Below are 23067 nucleotides of genomic sequence, written 5' to 3'. Positions count from 1 at the left end.
GGGCCAGTTCTTAGATAAGTAATGTTTTATTGTCCTGTGATTAGGGTCTCTGTTGTGATGACCCCCACATGGTCTGATGGGCAAGTTCCTTAGTTCATGTAAAAAGACATAAATCCATGTGACACATCCATTCCTGCAGTTAGAGTGTCAAAGGTCGTCATCAGTTTATATTCCCAGACTCTCCTGTCTTTCTGCGATTTGAAGTTACTTTTTAGTACAAGTAATTTCTTGTCCATAATGTTATGATTTGGGAGACAGAAATGTATTGCCACAGGTAGATCCATTCTTTTTTCTTTTATTGTATGGCGATGAGAGTTCATCCTTGTTCTCAGTTTCTGCCCTGTCTCCCCCACATACAGACCCCCAGTTGGACATTTAGTACAAATGATTAGGTACACCACTTTAGAAGTGACGCAGCTGAAAGTACCTGGGATCTTGTAGTCCTGATGTGAGTTGGGGATCTTTATCTTGTCCGTGGTCATTATAAATGGACAGGTTTTACATTTTTTCTGATTGCAAGGAAAGGTACCTGCAGCTGTTGGAGAGGACAGGGAGCTTCTGACAATGATGCTTCTTAGATTTGGGGGCTGCCTAAAACACAGTAGTGGGGAGTCTGGAAAAATGGATTGTAAGCGGGCATCTTTTTGCAGTAAAGGTTGTAATTTCCGTGCAGCTCCTCTTAGCACCTCCAGATTTGGATTGTAGGTAACTACTAGAGGCACCCGGTTATTTTCTTCTTTAGCTTTGTAATGTAGCAGGTGATTCCTTGATATTCTGGTGGCTCTTGTGATCTGATTTTCAATTGTTCTTGGATGGTAGCCCTGATTCAAAAAGGTCTTTCTGAGGCGACCCAGGTGTTCATCCCTATCCATTGGGTTGGAACATATACGATTGTATCTGATGGCTTGGCTGTAGACAATAGAGTTTTTATGTGTTTTGGATGGAAACTGTCCCATTTACGGTATGTTGGACGGTCGATTGGCTTCTGATACAGGGATGTCTCTATTTTATTGTTCTGCAGCTTAATGATGGTGTCCAAAAAGTTAATTTCAGTGCAGGAGTAGTTGAGTGTCAAGTTGATGGTAGGGTGAAATTGATTAAACTGTTCATGGAACATCTTTAGCTGTGGCTCAGACTCCGTCCAGATGATTAAAATGTCATCAATGTAGCGGTAGTACGCCAGAGGCCTGATGGGATATGTGGACAAAAAGTCACTTTCAAGCTTGGCCATGAAAAGATTTGCATACTGTGGGGCCATTTTACTTCCCATTGCTGTGCCAGTCTCCTGTAGATAGATCTTCTTGTCAAACTCAAAGTAATTGTGGGTGAGGATGAATTTTATAAGTTTCACCACAGAAGCGTGGGAAAAATTTCCCAGGCTGCAGTTCATGAGGACAGCCAGCAGGGGCGCATCACCGCGACTGAAGGTAACTATAGGTCATTGACCTACATTTCCTTCATTCTCCGGGACGTACAGACATGGAGCACAGCTGCATTAGCAGGGCTCCTGGCTGTAAAATATTTTAACCCCTTCAGATGGATTACCTCGTGGGACGTGACAGTTCATCAGAGGGTATGTATATTGTGGGTTTATTATTTTGCCAAGCGAGGGTCTTCAGCTGGATTGAGAGAGCAATAAAATATTAAAACAACCTGTGTTTTTCATTAAAATACTTTTTAATAATGTGTTTGTGTTTTTTTTAACCCTTTCATACAATTGGATTAATAATGGATAGGTGTCATAATTGACGCCTCTCCATTATTAATCTGGCTTAATGTCACCTTACAATAGCAAGGTGGCATTAACCCTTCATTACCCCATATCCCACAGCTACAGGGAGTGGGAAGAGAGTGGCCAAGTTCCAGAATAGGTGCATCTTCCAGATGTGCCTTTTCTGGGGTGGCTGGGGGCAGAGGTTTTTAGCCACGGGGGGGGGGGGGGGGGCAATAACCATGGACCCTCTCCTGGCTATTAATATCTGCCCTCAGTCACTGGCTTTACCACTCTGTCGGAGAAAATTGCGCGGGAGCCCACGCCAATTTTCTCCGATTTAACCCTTTATTTTACAAGCTACAGCGCCGAAATTTTGCACATACACACTACTAACAGTAGTGTGGAATATGCAAAAAAAAGGGGGATATGACATGGTTTACTGTATGTAAACCATGTCTCATATGTCGGGTTTAGGCAGGAGAAATGAAAAGCCGGCAATTGAATTACCGGCTTTTCAACATTATCGCGCTGAAGCAAATATTAAAGTATGCTTCCCCATTGACTTGCATTGGGTTTCGTGTTTTGGCCGATCCCCGACCCCGACTTTTCAATAAGATCGGCCGATTTCACTCGACCCGACTTTTGAGAAAGTCGGGTTTCGTGAAACCCGACTCGATCTCACAAAATGAAAAGTCGCTCAACCCTAGTGTTGACTTGTATTGTGACTTGCATACTGATGAAGAAATTTCAATAATGTTGTGCAATAGCCTTAACGAAACGTAGCGATGGCATTCCTGACTAGGATAAAGCCTTTTCCAGTTTAACGGCTTGCTTGATTGAACAAATATTTAGTTACGTCCACCCACCCCATTATCTGAAAGAAGGCTATTCCCGATAGATGCCGTTAATGTACCTGACGCTTGAGCCGATTTAAGAGTTCTACTAACACTTTGCATCTCACCCGGTTGCACCTATTGACTGGTCTTCCTTGAATTAGCGAGCACCACTCTTCCCATGCCTTACCGTAAACCTGCCAGGTAGCCAGTGTCACTGAAAGGCGGATTAAGGGCATCAGTGATTGGCCACCATGTCCCAAAGGGAAGGAGGACACCGTAGACCCGATAGCTGCGCATTGGGAAGGAAGACTTTGAAGGCCTGCCAATCAGAAGATAGCACTTAACAATGTTATCATCTGCAACTGATGTAAATCTGGCACAGCACCAGATGTTTGATGCATAATAGCGCTAGGCGGTGCAACAGCATGATTAAGGGTGGGGAAGAGGAGGACATGCTGTTCAAAGGGAACCTGTCACCTCAAATTGGCGGGATATGTAAATGCATTTTTTTCCGGTCTGATGGGCGGCGTTTCGTCTTAATTTCTCCACCCCATCCGTCCCTGTTGTCCGCAATATGTTCGAGAATTAGAGTACTTGTCCTCCATAGTTTGCACGTGCCCCAATGCAATCTTCGCTCGTGCACGCGCAGTATTTCTTTGCCCAACTGTGGGCAAAGCCGAAAAGCATTACTGTGCATGTGCACTATGTCCCACAACACAGCAAAATATTTCTGGGACATAGTGCGCGGGCGAATGCGCAGTAATGCTTTTCGGCTGTGCCCGCAGTTGGGCAAAGCATAGTGCGCGAACAAAGATTGCATTGCGCACGCGCGAACTATGGAGGCAAGTACTCTAATTCTCGAACATATTGCGGACAACAGGGACGGATGGGGTGGAGAAATGAAGACGAAACGCCACCCATCAGACCAGAAAAAAGGCATTTACATATCCCGCCAATTTGAGGTGACCTGTTCCCTTTAAGGTTTTTGCTGTTCTCGGCTGTTTGGTTGAAAATCTATGTTCGTATTTTTCAATTGGCACCCCAAAGCTCGACTGATGTTACTATAGAAAAAACTTCTACCAGTGCTGGGTCGTTGCCGTGGTTCATAAGACTGGCCAGGTGCCTTTGCATCATTGTTTTGTGTCAATCTACAAGGACCAATCTGTGATATTTCCACCCACCACTAGGCCTAGATCTTTGCTTGGCGTCTCTCGTGCCATGACGCATGTATGCCCATTGTAGGATTCTAGGAATGTCCTCCAGACCAGCAAGTCTGCCTTCAGGGAGCGGTTGAGTCTAATTCTGTGGCCCTGCTGGGGGATGCCTGTTGTGATTTTGCTTTTTGCTCCCTCTAGTGGTCATTAGTGATTTGACTCTGGAGCTTCTGTCTTTTCCTATATCCTCACCTGGGCCGTTAGTTCAGGGGCGTTGCTATATAAGCTCCCTGGACCTTCAGTTCAATGCCTGGCATCGTTGAAATCAGAGCTAATCTGTTGTGCTCTTGTCCTATGATCCTGGTTCCTGTATTTCAAGCTAAGTCTGCTTCCTTGCTTTTTGCTTTTGTTTTGTTTGGTATTTTTGTCCAGCTTGTTCCAATCTGTATCCTGACCTTTGCTGGAAGCTTTAGGGGGCTGGTGTTCTCCCCCCGGACCGTTAGACGGTTCGGGGGTTCTTGAATCTCCAGCGTGGATTTTTATAGGGTTTTTTGTTGACCAGATAAGTTATCTTGCTATATTCTGCTATTAGTAAGCTGGCCTCTCTTTGCTGAACCTGGTTCATTTCTGTGTTTGTCATTTCCTCTTACCTCACCGTTATTATTTGTGGGGGGCTTGTATCCTGCTTTGGGGTCCCTTTCTCTGGAGGCAAGAGAGGTCTTTGTTTTCTTCTCCTAGGGGTAGTTAGATTCTCCGGCTGGCGCGAGTCATCTAGCGATCACCGTAGGCATGATCCCCGGCTACTTCTAGTGTTGGCGTTAGGAGTAGCTATTTGGTCAACCCAGTTACCACAGCCCTATGAGCTGGATTTTTGAATCTCGCAGACTTACACGTTCCTCTGAGACCCTGTCCACTGGGGTCATAACAGATGCCCTTGGTTGCTAGCAACAATCGGCGTGAAAAAACTCTGCCCACTGGCATTGCACGGCAATAAAAATTGAGCAAACCTAGCAAGGACTGAATCTGCTGTAGGGTGCCTTTTTTTTTTTGCTTCGTGGAAATTTTCTACCATTTTCAGGGTTTGTGATTTTTATCAGCTGGTAATCGAAGAACAATTGTATTGGTGTCTATTTCGATGCCGAGGAAACTCAGCACGTTACACCCGCCGACTGTTTTTTCTGGTGATAGTGGTACTCTGAATTGACGAGATATAAACTTTAAACTTTTGGAGAAGGAAGGAGCAGTGTTTGGAGTCCCTGGGTCCAATGAACAAAAAATCATCGAGGTAGTGAATTGTTGAATTGCTGCCGGTTTTGTATCGTACTACCCAGTCGAGGAAGGTACTGAAAAGCTCAAAATAGTGACAGGAAATGGAGCAGCCCATCGGTAGGCACATGTTGAAATAAAACAGCTGGTCCACTTAACAATTTAACAAATGGAAGCATTCAGGGTGCACGGGCAATAGGCGTAATGCTGACTGTTTGATTTTGCCAGCAGGGCACCGGGCTGTTGTGACCCCAATGGCAGAGGGTCTTAGAATTTATAACCAAGTCTGCAAACACAAAAAACCAGCTCATAGGGCAGTGGTAACTAGGCTTACCGTATACCTGAACCTAGCACCACAAATAGCAGCAGCCGGGGAACGTGCCTACGTTGGTTCTAGACGTCTCGCGCCAGCCGGAGAACTAACTAACCCTAGAAGGGAAAAGATAGACCTTTCTTGCCTCCAGAGAAAAGACCCCAAAAGTTGGATACAAGCCCCCAACAACTAATAACGGTGAGGTAAGAAGAAAAGACAAACGCAAGGATGAACTAGGTTTTTTAGCAAAGAGAGGCCCACTGACTAATAGCAGAATATAGGAAGATGACTTATACGGTCAGCAAAAACCCTATCAAAATTTCCACGCTGAATATTCAAGAACCCCCGAACCGTCTAACGGCACGGGGGGTGAATATCAGCCCCCTAGAGCTTCCAGCTATATCAGGAATCACATTTGGTACAAGCTGGACAGAAATAAGAGCAAATGCAAATAACCAAAAAATAAGGAAGCAGGACTTAGCTTATTATGCAAGAACCAGGACCAGCAGACAGGAGCAAACAGAAAGGAACTGATAACAACGATGCCAGGCACCAGACTGAAAATCCAGGAAGCTTAAATAGCAACACCCCTGGACTAACGAGCCAGGTGGGTACCAAGCTAGAGAAAGAAGCTCAAAGTGTCATGTCGCTAGTGACCACAAGAGGGAGCCAAAACGTCCAATTCACAACACCGGGCCCAGCTGCGCGCACGAGTTCGATTGCCCTGTCAAACGAAGCGTAGGTTAGACGTCTCTTCCGCGGGTATCACATCATTAACCTATGCGCCTTTTTGAGTAGGAAAGGTGATGTATCAGCCGATCTTTTCCAGGTTCTATTTTGGGAACAATACCTAGTGGCGAGATTCTGAAATTCCTAAATGGAAATGATTTAAATGGGCCCGCTATCCTGACTAGTTCTACCTCTTTTTGGATTTTTGATGATGTAAAATCTCAAAGAATTTGCACACCGATTTTTAGATTATTTGTCGTAGTTGGTGTTTGACTAAATTTGAAGGGGATAAAGCCGTATTTAAAACCGTAATATAGCTGCTGCGCAGCTTCTTTAATGGAATAAAGGCTTAGCCATGGGCCCATTGTGGTTACGTTCACCGGGGTTATGCCTCACAAGCGCTCTGTTTGCTTGGCGGGTGCACCTGGATGCAGGGTGTCCACCTCCGCAGGATGAGCATTCGTGTCTGCATTTACAGGACCCGTGGAATTGGCAGTATCCTTCGTTAAAAAGTAAGCAGGCCCCCAGTCCACGTATGACTACTGAATTCAGGCCTGCAGCTGCTTAGTAATAAATGGTCGCTGCTGAAAAGGAGGACTGTTCTTGGGACCTCATGAGTCTTAATCATACGTCCTTTGCTATTACACCTCAGCCCAGATCCGCTTAGGCCAGCCGCTTGCGGAACTCCTCGTCGTACAGCCTCCATGTAAAACAGCCGTGGGACTTGTATAAATTTTATATTAGGTCCTGATAAATAATTCATAACAGCGTTTTTGGATGGTTTTTGGCCCATGATGCAGCCGAGAACCTTGAAGGCCTGCAGCCAATTATTCATAGTTTGCGCTATTTTTGGTTTGTTCTTATCTTGTAGCCGCTCACTCATCCTCCTTTCCTTGTCTATGCACTGTTGGTCTGCTGATAATAGTGACCATATGTCCACATGTTCATTATCCCATATCTTTTGTTTGATTTCTAAGTCGACATGTGCGCCTAATGGGCTAACTCCACATAAAAATATGTCCTTATGAAGGCTAGCTGATTGAGGTGTGCTAGTGTCAGTTGAAATGCCTGGGCGAGTCAACTGCTGAACTAGCGCCTTGTTCGCGCTCTCCTGGATTTTGTATTGCATAGTGCTCTTAAATTCAAAAAACTCACTGCTTGTCAGACACAGGCTGAGTGTCTCGGGATATAAGGTATAAGTTCTCCAGTCGGTCATCTGGGTTTCAAGATGGGTTTTTGTCTGTAGTGCTATAAGTATGAGGTCATTTGGCATTCACTGTCCGTACTTCAGCTTTGTGTCTGGAGACAGGGTTCCTCTGAGGCACCAGAGAGTACATGAACAGCAGATGATGGATGCCCTCACAGAGGCCCTTGCAGGGAGCTTCGCTGTTTCTTCCCACCTCAATAGTACTTCAGCTCCTCATCCAAGATTAGCGCAGTATAAAGGCAAATCCAGCTCTCTGGAGCAGAGCGAGCGCAGGAGGAAACTGCTGGAACTACAGAAACTAAAGCGCTTGGACTATATCAACCATGCTCGCCGGCTCGCATCTGGGGATTGGACAGACCAAGATGAAGAGAAGGATGAGGATGGGAAACAGAAGACGAAGACGCAGAGGACATGGATGTGGAGCCTTGCAAAAAGTTACCCCGACATTATGCTAACCAGATTATGCTTTCTGAGTGGCTAATAGAAATTCCTCCAGATCTGGCTGATCTTTGGATTCTTGTAGTCTGCCCCACTGGAAAGCGTTCTTTAGTTGTGGCTTCACGGGGTTCTACTGCAGCTTACACTAAAAGTGGGTACTGCGTGAACAGGTTTCCATCATTACTACCAGGTGGAAATCGGCCTAACAGTGCTACTGGTAAAGACTACACTATTCTAGACGGCATATATAACGAGGAGTCTCGCACATATTACGTGTTAGATGTCATGTGTTGGAGGGGACACCCAGTGTACGACTGCCACACTGACTTTCGCTTTTACTGGCTCCAATCAAAGCTGCAGGAAGAAGATGGGTTGTGCAAGATCAACCCTTTCAAGTTCGTTGGTCTGCCGAATTTCCCCTGTTCGTTGGATTCCATTCAGAGTGTCCTCACACAGTCCTATCCCTACAAGGTGGACGGCCTGTTATTTTACCACATGCACACACACTATACTCCAGGTAGTACTCCGCTGGTTGGGTGGCTCCGTCCATACATGGCACCTGAAATTCTAGGATTTCCTGCCCCACCAGGACCCCTTACAGAAAAGCCAGCATGTGCACAAGAGCAAATGCGACAGATCCTTGAACACAAGAAGGATGGGAAAGGAGCAGCGGAGGGTGGACGTTATGAACTGGAACATCTGTTAACAATCCCTCCATCCTAAGAAAATAGATACAGCAAAAAAAAGACTAGACTAATGATGGCATGCACACCTGAAAATTATAAATAATCAGAAAACTTTTATTATTACACCTCAAAAAAGACACAGATAAAACCATTTAAAAGGGCCTAAGATATAGGACCGATAAGCGACACCCCTATATATCGCAAATATAGTATAGTACAACCCAAGAACGTTGTAATTATAAACAAATATGCATAATATAATAGGTTGTACAGATATAAATAGCAAAATGTCTCTTGCTCATAGGTTAAATAAGTCAAGTCTCCTAGTATTGAACCAAAACAAGAAGAATGTCATCATGACACATAATTTGCTGCAAACATATACACACATAATTGAAACCCTATAAAATAGGCATGACTATAGTGAGTAAGTGTTATCTAAGCATGCTCAATGCATGGAAAGCCCGAATACCAATATTCATATCACAATGTTAGGCTTAAATGTAGGCACAGATCCCACGATGATATATACAGCTATACATTAAATAACAGTATTGTCTGAGCATGCTAGGTACCTGGAAAGCCTAAGTCCCAATGTGCACATTACAATATTTAGGCTAACATATGAGCATAAACCCCACAAAGATGTATGTCCAAATACCTATGTGGACCTGGTCCAACAGAAATAGGCAGCAACTGATAACAGATAATGTGCAATTGCGCCTGGAGAAAATAAGGTGGAGAAAAATAAGCCCACTGTAGGCAGATAAATACCACTCGCGCTGCAGGGGAGTGCAGCGGATTAAGGCGCCCAGGAGGGACAAGAAGGGGTGCGGCAAGAGCCCCACGCGTATCACTGCAACAGCAGCTTCGTCAGGGGAAGTGAGGTCATCAGTATTTTCTGAGGTAAATCTAGAGGAATCGCCGATTAGATAAATACGAACCGGTGTGTGGCAGACTGCAGACGCCCATCCCAGCCGCCCTGGAAGGTGCAACAATTGTGGCTATAGCCAGAAGAGTTGCCGTTGTCATGGTGCACATGCACATGCGCAACGGCAACCCTGGGGGGAGCAAACCGCGCACGCGCCAGACAGAAGCCTGTGGCAGAGCGCCATATAGAAAAAAATGCAGAAGAGATTCTCTATTCACACAGCATGAATGCCGATAAGCTGCGGGGGGCATATGATGTATGAGTGCCAAAAGCAAGTAAACAAAAGACCACAGAAATGTTAGGTTAACAAAATACGTCTAATGGAATACCCCAAGGGGAGAGGGAAGGCCCCCCCTGGGTAGAAGCATAATAAACCTTTGCAATCTGGATCATTTTATGGAAGGTATATGTATATGTCAAAGTTAAAGTTCCCAAATGATAAAGGAGTGTCCGAAATTGTTAGCCTTAGATAGGAACCCTGATAATCATAGATATACGAACAGCAGAGTCCATTAGTGTGGCACATGAGAGAACAACTTTTTTTTTTTTTTTTCTTTGTTGGTCTCCTCTAGGTTTTTTATAGTCTTATAGGAAACATAGGAAGCACTAGCCTCCCGGGTAAGGAAAGTGAAGGAAACCAATAGCACAATGCCTAAAAGGTATAGGCCCACGGGTAGAAAAAACGCCAGCCTTCCCAAAAGGCAAGAGAGGAGACAATATGAAACACCACCATAAAAATAGATGATGGCAGATATGAGTCCCCCATTCACTGAGAGAAGAAGAAAAGAGAAAACCGTGGACATCACAGCCCTTTTGGATGGTAAGAGTACACAAAAACCATACAAGGGTATGAACCATGATCTGAAGGATATCAACCCTGCACAAAGGCAAGAGAATTGTTATAGTACGTCACTGTTGAAATAAACGGGATCCAACTCAAGTCCCTGTCTGAAGCAACAGGGCCTCAAAACTGCGACACCTGTACATCTGAGTAAACAAATTTACAAATAAGAGCAAAGAATGCTCAAAAGGAAGATATTTTATTATATCTCAGGTAAATAAAGTATAATACCCTAAGGAGCCCATAGTAGCCCAGATAAAGTGGAACAGAGAGACAGGTAGAACGCCATATGGCACCTATGGTGGAAAACAAGGGGCTGCCCAGGGTGCAAAACGGGGGCAAACAGAAGAAACCAAAAAAACATTTGTAGAGTCCAGGTCTTGATATGTGCGCGTTGAGACTCCCAAAATGGCGGCAAACCTGGGCCAATCCACTTGGTTTAACGTAAAGTCCCGGAATCAATGCAACATAGTTCATAGTCATCAAGGTAGCCAAATTCCCAGATGATCAATGGCGGAGTCCAAAATCCTTTGAAACCCAAACGTTTGCTTGTAAAGTCCAGAACGATGACCATGGGAACCGCAAATGCTAACTGGGACATATAAGGTCCTACGGCTCGACAGAAGGCATATTGCCCCCAGATGTTGGATGGACAGAAGACGGCACTTGGAAATAAGGATAGAAACAAACATGAAAATAATGATGATGATAATAACAACCCACAGTGCATTAATTATGCAAGCAACAATAAGTGGGGAGCATAAAGAGTAGACATGTTCGTAAATGAGGGCCCATTATCAACCTAGAAACCCCGTGAATAAAAGTTCTTCATTCAAACCCTGTGGTGCTGCAGACCGAAGGGAGAATCCAGGTGGATTCTCCATCTGAAGCAGTACCCTGCGTGGATTACCCCCCCACCACCACCACCATAGGGAACCTATTGCAAACCCACAACCCTAGTGTTAGAGGTAGAACCCCCATGGGCTGCCAAAAAATGTGCAGCTACCGGGGTAAGGGGCTTGCCCTTCCGTTGGTCTGCGTCTGTCAGATGGATGGTAGACATGTGTTTCTGGATTCTTTCTCAGTTGCTGAGAGGTTTGTCCGACATACGGCTTGCCACAAGGACATATCACATAAATCACGTCCCTCGTCTTACAATTGATGTAATGTTTGAGAGTGGCTAGTCGAGTCAACTGGATTGAGAAAGGTGTCTAACGGTAGGTCTGAAAATGGCTACTTGTTAGAAGGTCCCATAGATTTGGGGCCCGTCTTGTCGCAAGGAGTGGCCTGTAACTTGTGACCTCAGCTGTCTGGACATCGGTCCTAAGAATAGGCCAATGCCGAAACATGATATTCTTTACCTGAGGCCAGCTGGTATTATAATCTGTGACAAATCTCGTGGCCTTGTCCGAGTTCCGTGATCTTGGAGACAATAATGATGACTGGTCCTCCCGTCGTGCTCTTTGAAAGGCAGATGATATTACTCGTTTGGGGTACCCTCTTTGCTCGAAACTGTGAGATCCCGGGCCTGTGATATAAAGTCAGTATCATGCATGCAGTTCTGTCTGACATGCAAAAATTGACTGATTGGTACACCCACCTTTTGTATGAACAGGATGGAAACTGCTATATTCAAGTAGTGTAGTTGGTGGCTGTAGACTTGCGGAAGAGATCCTTGACCAGATGGTTGCCCTCTACAGAAACAATCAAATCCAAATAGGTGACTGAGGCTGTGGACATAGTGTGTGTGAGGAGAATATTATAGGTGTTAACATTCAAGTCCTGCAAAAATCATATGCACTCTACTTCGGTGCCCAGCCATAGAAAGAACACATCATCGATATATCGATGCCAGCGACGCACCTTCTCCTTGAATGTCACAGAGGGATATACCACGTTCTCCTCCCACCAGCCTAAAAAGATGTTGGCATATGCTGGCGCACACTTAGCCTCCATGGCCACGCCGGACACCTGGAGGTAAAAAGTCCTGTCAAAAAGAAAAAAATTGTGGTATAGAACAAATCTCAACAGTTCAAGCAAAAACAGGTGATATCTAGAGTCTTCATTTTTCTGTTGATCAAAAAAGAAAGACAGTGCATTGATCCCGTCAACATGGCTGATGTTGGAATATAATGATTCCACATCGCATGTGACCAAATGGAATTCAGCGGGTAGAACAATGTCCCGAACAATCTCAATAAAATGGGCCGAGTCCCTTACGTATGAGGGTAATGCCACTGCAATGGGTTGCAAAAAGAAATCAATATAATTGCAGGCTTTTTCGCATAGGCTGCCTATACTTGAGACAATGGGACGACCAGGGGGCATTTTGTCATCCTTGTGGATTTTGGGCAGCATGTAAAATGTGGCAATGATGGGATCCTCCACCCACATGTACCGTTTCTCATTGGAGGTAATGATGTCAAGTTGGTTAGCTCTACACAACAAGGTCTGGAATTTGGATAAAAATACCTGTGTGGGATCTGGTGGTAATTTGCTGTAAAATCTTCTGTTGCTCAATTGTCTAACGGCCTCCTCCTGGTACATGTGGGTGGGCCACAGGATGACATTGCCCCCTTGTCTGCCTCCTTGATTATAAAGGCCCCATTGTTACTCAAGTCTGAAATGGCCCGTCGTTCTGCAAAGGAAAGGTTAGGAGCTGTACTAACCTGAGGGAACATTGCCATTATGTCGCGTTTTCACCAGCTCATAGAAAATTTTAACAGCCGGGACCAATGAAAAAGAGGGTGCCTTTGTTGATTTGTTCCTGTATGGAAACCTGTTGTTGGGAGCCGTAGATTGATTCTCTTCCAATAGACCCACCAAGTCCTGAAGAACTTGGCGTTCATCCTGGGGGACAGTCTGCAAGATATTAGGTCTTTTACACATTACTTGAAGAGTGATATTCCTGCAAAAAGATACAAGTCCTTGATGAGGGTGAACTTGTCTACTCTGTGTGTGGAGACAAATGTTAAACCTCTACGGAGGACCGACAATTCTATCTGAGAGAGGATAATCAGACAAGTTGATAACCTGTAAAGTGTCACTCGGTACCTCTAAGTTCGATGTTACGGTGTCCTGGATTTCAGTTCCATCTACTTGCGCCTGGTCGGGTACTTGTGCCGATATGGCGACGTTCTCCCCCGATGGTATGTGGGGCGCTATTTTGTGAGAATTCTTCTTTCGTCTGCCACGTCTGGTCCGCGGTCGAGTTCGCTCCCCGTTGAGGATAAAAACCAGTATAGACCTGTTCTAGTGTTCCCCTTGTGTCTCCATCTATAGACCTGTTGTTGCTCATAGTCCGTTTTATCTCTCTGAAATTTCTTACCTTTGCCCGCAATGACCTCCGCCTCATACTTATCCAGCGCGTCCTTAAGCTTAATTTTGAAAGCCCCCACTTGTGTCTCCTCATATTTAATTTAGTTTCTAGTTCCTTAATGTGTGTCTTTGTAGTGGAAAACAATTCCCTATCATGATCAATCAATAAGGCGATAAGGATGTTAGAACGTGTCAAACCCTGTTCCCAAGTTTGCTGGAACGAGGCCGATGGCTCCCAAGCTGAAAAAATTGAAATGCGTAAACCCCTAGGTACAAGGCCTCTCATGTTCCACCAGAGTTTGACACCTGTCTTATGGGCCCTAGTGAGTTCGGCACAAAGTGCAGAGAAATCTGAATTTGGAGTAGAGAGCTCAACTGTATGGAATACACTGGAGGACTGCGCCAGCCATGCGGCCTCCCTGGCGTCCCAGTCTCCATACCAACACACCAGACCAACGAGTACATAAAATATATATATATATATATATATATATATATATATATATATATATATATATATATATATATATATATATCTAGCCGTAATAAGCCAATAGGATACGCCACAATATGCGTGTGCAACCCCTAGGAAAAAGCGCCCCTTGCAGCACATTGTCATGACATTCTTCTTGTTTTGGTTCAATACTAGGAGACTTGACTTATTTAACCTATGAGCAAGAGACATTTTGCTATTTATATCTGTACAGGCTATTATATTATGCATATTTGTTTATAATTACAACGGTTCTTTGGTTGTACTATACTATATTTGCGATATATATAGGGGTGTCGCTTATTGGTCCTATATCTTAGACACAGATAAAACCATTTAAAAGGGCCTGTCTTTTTTGAGGTGTAATAAGTTTTCTGATTATTTATAATTTTCGGGTGTGCATGCCATCATTAGTCTAGTCTTTTTTTTACTTTTTTGCTATATCTAGTTTGCCCTACAGACTAGGTTTTGCACCCTGTATCATTATCAGTATAGGGGTGCACCCCTTTTACATATATTTCCATCCTAAGAAAAGACTGCTGGCACACGCTCTCCTGGATGGTGCGCACATTCATTGCTGCTGTTCATATAACACCACCTGTGCTTTGACCTTAATATTGTTCTGGACCTGATATGGAGGTAATGTACAGCGGTGCACTATTTATAAACCTGCAGAATACAGTTAATAGTTTGTTTTTGTTTTTTTTTAATAAAAATACATTTTCATATTTCTTATTAATATGTATGCATTCCTCTAGCTCGTATGGGTATGGCGAGATTGCGGTCCCATTCCATGTGTTGCCAGTAGGTACGTTTTGTTTTTTTTTCTCATTCCTTTTGTTCTTTCCTTCCCATCTTTTTTTTTTTTTTTTCTTTATTCGTGTAGGGCAATGGGGTACTCGGTAACGGGTCTCTCTCTCTCTCGGTTCTGGGGATGTCACGGTGGCCCGACCCGGTCCGTGGCCCTTCTGAGGGGCGTCCAATTAAAGGTGTAGTTGTTACGGTGTTTGTGACGCCACCTGTGGTGTTCGGTCAGGGTGACCGATGCTGCTTAGGGGTCCACTGGGGTGATGGAATGGCAGCTGGATGGTATACCTTCCCACAGGTGAAGTGTATCCCCAGGGCTTCCCAGATGTGTAGGTGGTGATGGTGGACGATGTAAGGCGCAATGAATAACGAGGACACAAGGTTGCAGTCTCTTTACCTTTTACTGAAGACTTCAGAGTCCACAGTCCAGTGTACCGTTCACAGGGCTGGCTGAGTCCGGCCCGTCCGAAGGCACATCCAGAGTTCCCTTATCCAGGTGGAAATCGGTAGCCTTCCTACTAGCACCTGTGTGTTGTAGTACCTCCCTGCTGAGCACCAGGGGATAGTCCTCACAACTTTCGTGGATCTTTCCGATGTTCTCTCTCTGTCCCCCAGATGATATGGATAGGACAACCCGTATGACGGGGTAGGCCTGGAGCTTTTTTTATAGGGACTCTAGAGACGCCCCTCTCCCACAATTTGCCTCCGTTGTCTTCATAGGTATTAAGGTCGGGCAGCCAACTTGGAATCGACTGTCCTGCCGGTCTCTGAAGTAATGCGTAGAGCCTAGAACTCCCTCGGTGTTCCGGCTACGCGCCTCAGAAGGAGGCTGCCGATCTTGGGGCAGAACTCCTCCCGGTATTATCTCCTTGTGCTGTGACTTCGTTTCTCACGCTCCACAATATACTTCGCTTCGTGTCCTTTCTTAGGATGCTGCCGCAATGGAGTGCAGGCGCAGCTCCGTAATGTTCTATCTCGTGCTTGGTCTCTGCCAGGATTCCACCCCTGACAGGGACCCTCTGTCTGCAGCTCAGATGTTCCTCCTTCTCCTCCTGTCTGCCTGACAGGTCTTCTCTGGGTCAAACCCAGGTAGCTTCTCTCTGACTTCCTATCCAACCCACCAGTTTTACCCGTGTGTGAGGAGTGGCCTAGTAAATAGCACCTTTGCTCCCCCTGGTGGACTGGAGTGTGAAGTGTAGTGTGTGACTGTGATACCTGGTCAGGTGAACTCCTTTAGTACCATCAGACGTAACATCACTCCCCCTGGTGGAAGAGCGACATTACTGCAACGACCAGGACTCTGGGGCGCTGCATTTCCTTTTCATAATTGATTCTACAACAAGGTCAGTTCATTTATTTACTCTTCCCTGGTATATTGACGTGTCAAATTATCTTTTGTTGCATATTTTAGACTGTGGTGCCCTCTGCCTGCGCTTATGAAGCGTCCCCACGTGTAGGGCAATGGGGTACTCGGTACCGGGTCCTTCTGTCCTTGATAGGGATGTCAGTGGCTCGACCCGGTCCGTGGCCCTTTGAGGGCCATCCAATAAAGGGAAGAGTTTTTATAGTTTAATGTTCGTGACGCCACCTGTGGTATTCGGTCAGGGTGACCGACGCTGCTTTGGGGTCCGCTGGGGTGATATTATGGCAGCTAGATGGTGTACCTTCCCACAGGTGAAGTATGTCCCCAGGGCTTCCCAGAAGTGTAGATGGTGAATGGTGCAGGACGCAGTAAAGAACGAGGGCACAAGGTTGCAGTCTCTTTACCTTTTTACTGAAGGCTTCAGCATCCACAGTCCAGAGCACCAGATCACTGTTAGACAGAGTCCGGCCGGTCTGAAGGCAAATCCAGAGTCCCCCTTAACCAGGTGGAAATCCGTAGCCTTCCTCTAGCGCCTGAGTGTTGTAGTACCTCCCTGCTGAGCTTCTCGGTGAGGTTCTCACAACTGATGTTGGTGTTCTGGATATTATGTCTCTCTCTGTCCCCCGGATGGATAGGAGCAACCCATATGACTGGTGGCCTGAGGCTTTTTTACAGGGACCCTAGAGACGCCCCGGCCTCCACAGTTTGCCACCCTGCCTCCTGGGTAAAAGGTCGGACAACCAATATGGAACTAGCTGTCCTGTCGGTCTCTGAAGTAAAGCATAGAGGTCTGTTCTCCTTCGGTGTTCCGGCTACCGGCTCCTGCGCCTCAGAAGGAGGCAGCCTATTACAGGGCAGAACTCCTTCTGGTTTTCCTCTCCTTTTGCTAAGACTTCGTTTCTCACTCTCTGCAACGCAATTCCCTTTAATGTCTTTCTTTGGAATCTGCTGCATGTGGGGCAGGCGCAGCTCCGTGGCCTTCTGTCTAGGCCTCTGACAGGATCAAACCCCTGTCAGGGACCACACTGTCAGCAGTTATTCGATGTTCCTCCTTTCCCTCTGTCTGCCTGACAGGGACTGACTAACTCATTCTCCCTCCAGTCAGCTTCCGTCTGTCTAACTTCCTATCCCAAGCCACCAGTTTTTCCTAACTGTGAGGAGTGTCCTAATAAATAGAAGCAAGGCTCCCCCTGTTGGCCTGGAGTGTGAAGTGTGTTGGGATGTATGTGATAAGCGTTCTCCTTTATTGCCTTCAGACGTACCATCACTCCCCCTGGTGGAAGAGCGACATTACTGCAACGACCAGACTCTGGGGCGCTGCACCAGCGCACATCACCACAGGGATCTTAACGCCCGGACCCGCAGGTACAGCGCTTGCCCTCCACTTGGATTCTTATTACTACACTTCTAGGCCATATTTCTCATTACTGGAAACGAAAGCTCCGCTTGTGACCTGTCACATGGCGCAATCATGAAGGTCCTTCTGAGGAAAGATCCTGAATAGTTGGTGCAGCTGTGTCTGTGACTGGTCACCGGCGGACACTGTGCAGCCTCCTATCAGGCAGGCTCTAGGACAGGGTGAGCTAACTGGCCAAGTGTGTGGGCCACTGTCAACTCTGTAACTTGTTCAGATATTGCATCTGTCTCCAAGGGTTACAGAAAAATTGGGTCTCTTCCAGTTCCAGCTTCATCCATGTCTGGCCCCATAGCCTGGCATCATGCAGTTGCGGCAGCATTTACCTCTGGAGGAGTCCTGGGTGTGAATGTACTGAAAGCATGATGGACAATACTCCGGCTGCCTTGGGTAGAGGACAAATGCACGATAACCTCCTATGGATAAGGTGGCTGGTTCTATTCTGTAATTGTGATGCTCTTAGTTTTGATTCCATATAATTCACCAAATATCAAGGTGACCGTTGCTTCACCTCCATTAAGCTCCATCAAACTATGACCACTGTAATGTATCACCTCGCCTTATCACACCCTGTCAGATTGTCCAAGCCGGCTAATTTTCCCCATCTCTAGCAATACATATGGGATTATCCAAGGCCATCTTTTAAGTTGACAGTTCCATTGTTTTCTATAGTGTTTTGTCATGCATGTAATACTTTATGGCCCCTCCCCTCCAATTTTATCCCTATTCATAAAGTTAGGGTTTTACCCTCAATTACATAAAATAAACACAATATTGTAAAATATAAAAACTTTATCAAGTATGAATCAGACACAGGACATTTCAGAATGATGGAGAGCAGCACAATTAATGTGCCAAATGATTTGTATTAACATCGAGCAGCACAATTATTACTTTATATTATTCTGTAATGGTTGTATAAGAATATACAGCAATCTGTATTTAATATAGGCCATAACATTTTCTTACAGAATAATAAAGTATTACAATACAAGTAGATCACTTGGTCATCACATCAGTTACATTGTCGGCCATGTGGGTTATAGCATCAGTAGAGTGAGGTTTTTTTGTTTTTTTTTGTACTGCAAAGTCCATTGCGTGATACCTAAGGCCTGCCTACGAGGTGTAGACCCCAGTCGGGTCATTGATCATTTTGGTATATTTAAATCAGCCAATAATGGAATTTTAGTTGGAAGGGACCTCCAGGGTCATCGTGTCCAACCCCCTGCTCAATGCAGGACTCACTAAATCATCCCGGTCTGTCCAGCCTCTGTTTGAAGACTTCCATTTAATGAGAACTCGCCACCTCTCATGGCAGCCTGTTCCACTCATTGAGCACCACCACTGTCAAAGCTTTTTCTAATCTCATCTGTATCTTCTCAGTTTCTTTCCATTGCTTCTCGTGTTTCCATGTACAATGAGAATGATGATCCCTCTACACTGTGACAACCCTTGAGATAGTTGTAGACTGCTATTAAGTCTCCTCTTCTCCTTCTTTTTTACAAGCTAAGCATTTCCAGATACGTTAACCGTTCCTCTTAGCCTTTCTCTGAACTTACTCCAGCTTTTTTTATGTCTTTTATAATGTGGTGCCCAGAACTGGACACGCTATTCCAGATGAGGTCTGACCAAGGAGGAGTAGAGAGCAATAATGACTTCACGTGATCTAGAATCCATGCTTCTCTTCATACATCCTAGAACTGTTTGCCTTTGTTGCTGCTGCATCACATTATCTGCATAAACATATCCCTGCCCTGAGGTAAATTCCTGTGGGTCACAGCATGACTGTGTAGTATATTACATACCATGTCCATCATGTTACACTTGGGAATTACAGAAACTTTGAAAATCCAAATCCTATGAAAACTCAATCCGAACACTTATATATTGTGTTTTGGAAAGTGCCAGTTACCAAAGTTACAGCGGTCTCCTAAAAAAACAAGTCCTTATATAGTGAAACACGTGACTAAAAGGTGCGGCTGTTACACCTTGGATTGAAAAAACAAAAAACTATTGTCTTGTGATGGGAACAAGTGGATCACAGTAATATCCTCATTATGCGCATATTTTATATCGGCTTTTGTGCCCGTGTTTACTATGTACATGTGTAATGTGTAAATGGGAATGTGAATAGTTTATTGTATTGTGTTTAATGGGAATATACATGTAAATGTATGTGTTTATATGGGTGGGGATTGATGGTGGGGGGCTCAGTCACAAGTCCTGCACTGTCCATGTCTACACCTGCATGCTACCATCTACCTTAATTTGACTGTACACCATTAATTTCAGGCAATTTTTCAGACAATCACTAGCCTGATGCTCCGCACTGCTTTGTAGTGCACGGGCCACTGCATTTAAAAATGTTTCAGCATCAAAGTCCTCCCGCGATTGTTCTGTTGCGATAATAAAACCTCGGAGATCAGTTTAAACTTTAAGTGCACAAAATCACCAGACTCCATATCTGTGATCACTGAGTCCAGACAGGACTGAATGGCGTCATGCACAGAGCTCACTGCCTCTACAAATGAGTGTAGGGGACGTAAAATTCCCAAATCTAAAATGATCGATGTCCATGACTCCATTAAAGCTGTTGTCTTCTTTGCCTTTAAAAAAAAAAAAAATGCTGCAGAAACACTAAGGTGACATCAGGCCGTACAATACCGCCCCGACCATCATATTGTGCATTTTGTCATGTATCAATGTTACTTTCCAGCGGGATATCTTGTGTAGATTCTGTGCTGAATGTTGTGCCTCGGTTCACGACGACAAATCTTGTATGGATTTATGACATCTGGCTCACTTTAGGTGACTAGTCCGGCATCTTTCTGTCCCTCTTCACAAACTGACGGTAATTATGTAAAGTTCAAAGCTTGGTCTTGTAGCGGTGATGCCGGCAGTGTTCTATTTCTGTTGCAGGTTTCTGACCCAGTGGTGCAGTTCTATATAGATGTAGGAATCTTGTAGGTTGTGCCTAAAAGAGACTGATGTAGTGCAAGGGCCGCAAACAGGAGGCCCTTATAGCTGTCATTTGTGGCCCTTGGGGTACTGGAGTGCCCTAGACATGGTTGGGACACCAGATAGCCAGAGCGAATGAAGTGTCGGTACGGTACCCCTTAATGAAGTGACGCCGGAGCAGTGTGTGTCGGATCAGATGCACAACTTAGTATTTTGGCCAAAATACGCAAAGTTGCGAACCAAGTCAATTGTCTACAGTGTCTTTCGAGTTCCTACACTATTGTAGAATAAAAATCACAGCAAAAGCAAAAAAGGAACTTTTAAAAATTCCCAAAATAATTCAATTATAGACATGACAGCAATGATATTTACCAGCCAATGTCACAAGGAAATTGCATAAAAAGTGTTGCAAAAAATTGTACAGATGTAAAGTCGTGCAGCGCTATACACTACTTACATGACAGGCTTGCACCGCTAGTCCCCGGGGTTTGATAATAGCATTGCGTGTAATGCGCCACTGAATCAACAACATGCAGCTCAGATGCAGGCATTGGTAAAATTCTGCAACAGTTAGAGACACAACTTTCAGAAAAAAAAGCCAACTGAGTTTACCAAATTTTCACATTGTAAAGAAATAATGGACAAAAGGTGCATAAATCAATACAAAGCAGTAATGTCGTGTTTTTTTTTTTGTTTTTTTTTTCTAATCCTCAGTAGAGCTGGGCGAACTGTGAACCTGAACAGTGAAGTTCAGGGTCCATACTGAAAACTTGGTGTTCATGCACGGTCCATGATACTGTTTGGGTTTGGCAGAGAACGTGTGCGGTTTTCCATGCTGTCACCTGCATAACAGCTCTCCGGCAGCTCTCATTGGTGCTAAAATATTTACTGCTGGCCAGAGAGCTGCGGTTCCCACCAGTCACAGGTGTGGGCTGATGACAGTAGTAGTCCCTTCAGCCTGCGCCTCTGCGCTATAAATAAATTAATTACAGGGTTTCTACTATTTTTGATAACCAGCACAGGAAAAACTGACAGCTGTGGGCTGCAACCCTCAGCTGTCAGCTTTAGCATGGCAGGTTATCAAGAAGAGAAGGATCCCTCCCACGCTGTTTTTTTTTTTTTTTTTTTTCACTTCACCCTGAAGCCTGTTTTCAACTTCCTGACCAAGCCAATTTTTACAAATCTGACCACTGTCACTTTGAGGTTATAACTCTGGAACGCTTCAATGGATCCCACTGATTCTGAGATTTTCTAGTGACACTCTCTGTACTTCATGATAGTGGTTAAATTTCTTTGATATTACTTGCGTTTATTTGTGAAAAGAATTTTCAAACTTTTAATTTTTATGCCCTTAAATCAGTCATATTGCACAAAATAGTTAATAACATTTCACACGTCTACTTTAGCACAATTTTTTTAAAAATAATCTTTTTGTTAGGCAGTTATAAGGGTTAAAAGTTGACCAGCGATTTCTCATTTTTACAAGAAAATTGTCAAACATTTTTTTTCTTTTTTTTTTTAAGGACCACCTCACATTTGAAGAGTATTTTCGTATAGGCCCTTCAAAATCACAAGTGACACCATTCTAAACTGCACCCCTCAAGGTGCTCAATACCACATTCAAGAAGTTTATTAACCCTTTAGGTGCTTCACAGGAATTTTTGGAATGTGGAAGGAAAAAAAATAAGCATTTACTCTTCTTTCGCAAAAATCTTTCCATTTAGACCTAATTTTTTACTTTCGCAAAAGTAACAGGAGAAAATGGACCATACAATTTGTTGTGCAATTTATTCTGAGCATGCCGATACCCCATATGTTGAGAAAAACAAATGTTTAGTGCATGGCAGGGCTTAGAAGGGAAGGAGCGCCATTTGACTTTTTGAATGTAACATTTGCTAGAAAAATCAGCGGATGCTATGTTGTGTTTGGAGAGCCCCTGATGTGCCTAAACAGTGGAAACCCCCAACAAGTGACACCATTTTGGATACTAGACCCCTTTGGGAGCTTATCTAGATGTGTATTGAACACCTTCAACCCCTGTGCGCTTCACAGAACTTTATAATGTAGAGCTGTGAAAATAAAATAAAATTTCCGGCAAATTTTTTTTTTGCTCAAAATTTTGTCTTTTCACAAGGCTAACAGGAGAAAATGGACCCCAAAAATTGTTTTGCAATTTCTCCTGAGTTCACGGATACCCCATATGTGCTCAAACTACTTTTGAGGCACAGTGCAAAGCTCAGAAGGGAGGTAGCGCCATATACGGTGCAGATTTTGCTGCACTGGTCTGAGGGTGCCATGTCACATTGACAGAACCCCTAAGGTGCCAGAACAGCAGAAACCTCCGGTAAGTGACCCCATTTTATAATCTAAACCTCTCAATTAATTCATCTAGGAGTGCAGTGATTATACTGACACCACAGGTATGTCACAGAATTTAATACCATTGGGCAGTGAAGGAAAAAAACATTTACGTTTTACCACTAAAATACTTAGCCTCAAATTGTACATTTTCATACTGGGAAAACGGTACAAATGGCACCAAAATTTGTCCAACTTTCGCTGAATGTAGCAATACCGCATATGTGGCTGTACAGTACTG

The 23067-nt window shown here is 44.5% G+C and overlaps 1 pseudogene; it reads left to right on the top strand.

The window, feature by feature from the left end:
• Nucleotides 1-7361: 7361 nt before the first annotated feature.
• Nucleotides 7362-8380, top strand: LOC143817790 (snurportin-1 pseudogene; annotated as a pseudogene).
• The last annotated feature ends 14687 nt before the right edge of the window (nt 8381-23067 follow it).

This window comes from Ranitomeya variabilis, chromosome 3 (assembly GCF_051348905.1).
Source record: "Ranitomeya variabilis isolate aRanVar5 chromosome 3, aRanVar5.hap1, whole genome shotgun sequence".
NCBI lineage: Eukaryota > Metazoa > Chordata > Amphibia > Anura > Dendrobatidae > Ranitomeya > Ranitomeya variabilis.
This window is presented reverse-complemented; position numbering and strand designations above follow the sequence as displayed.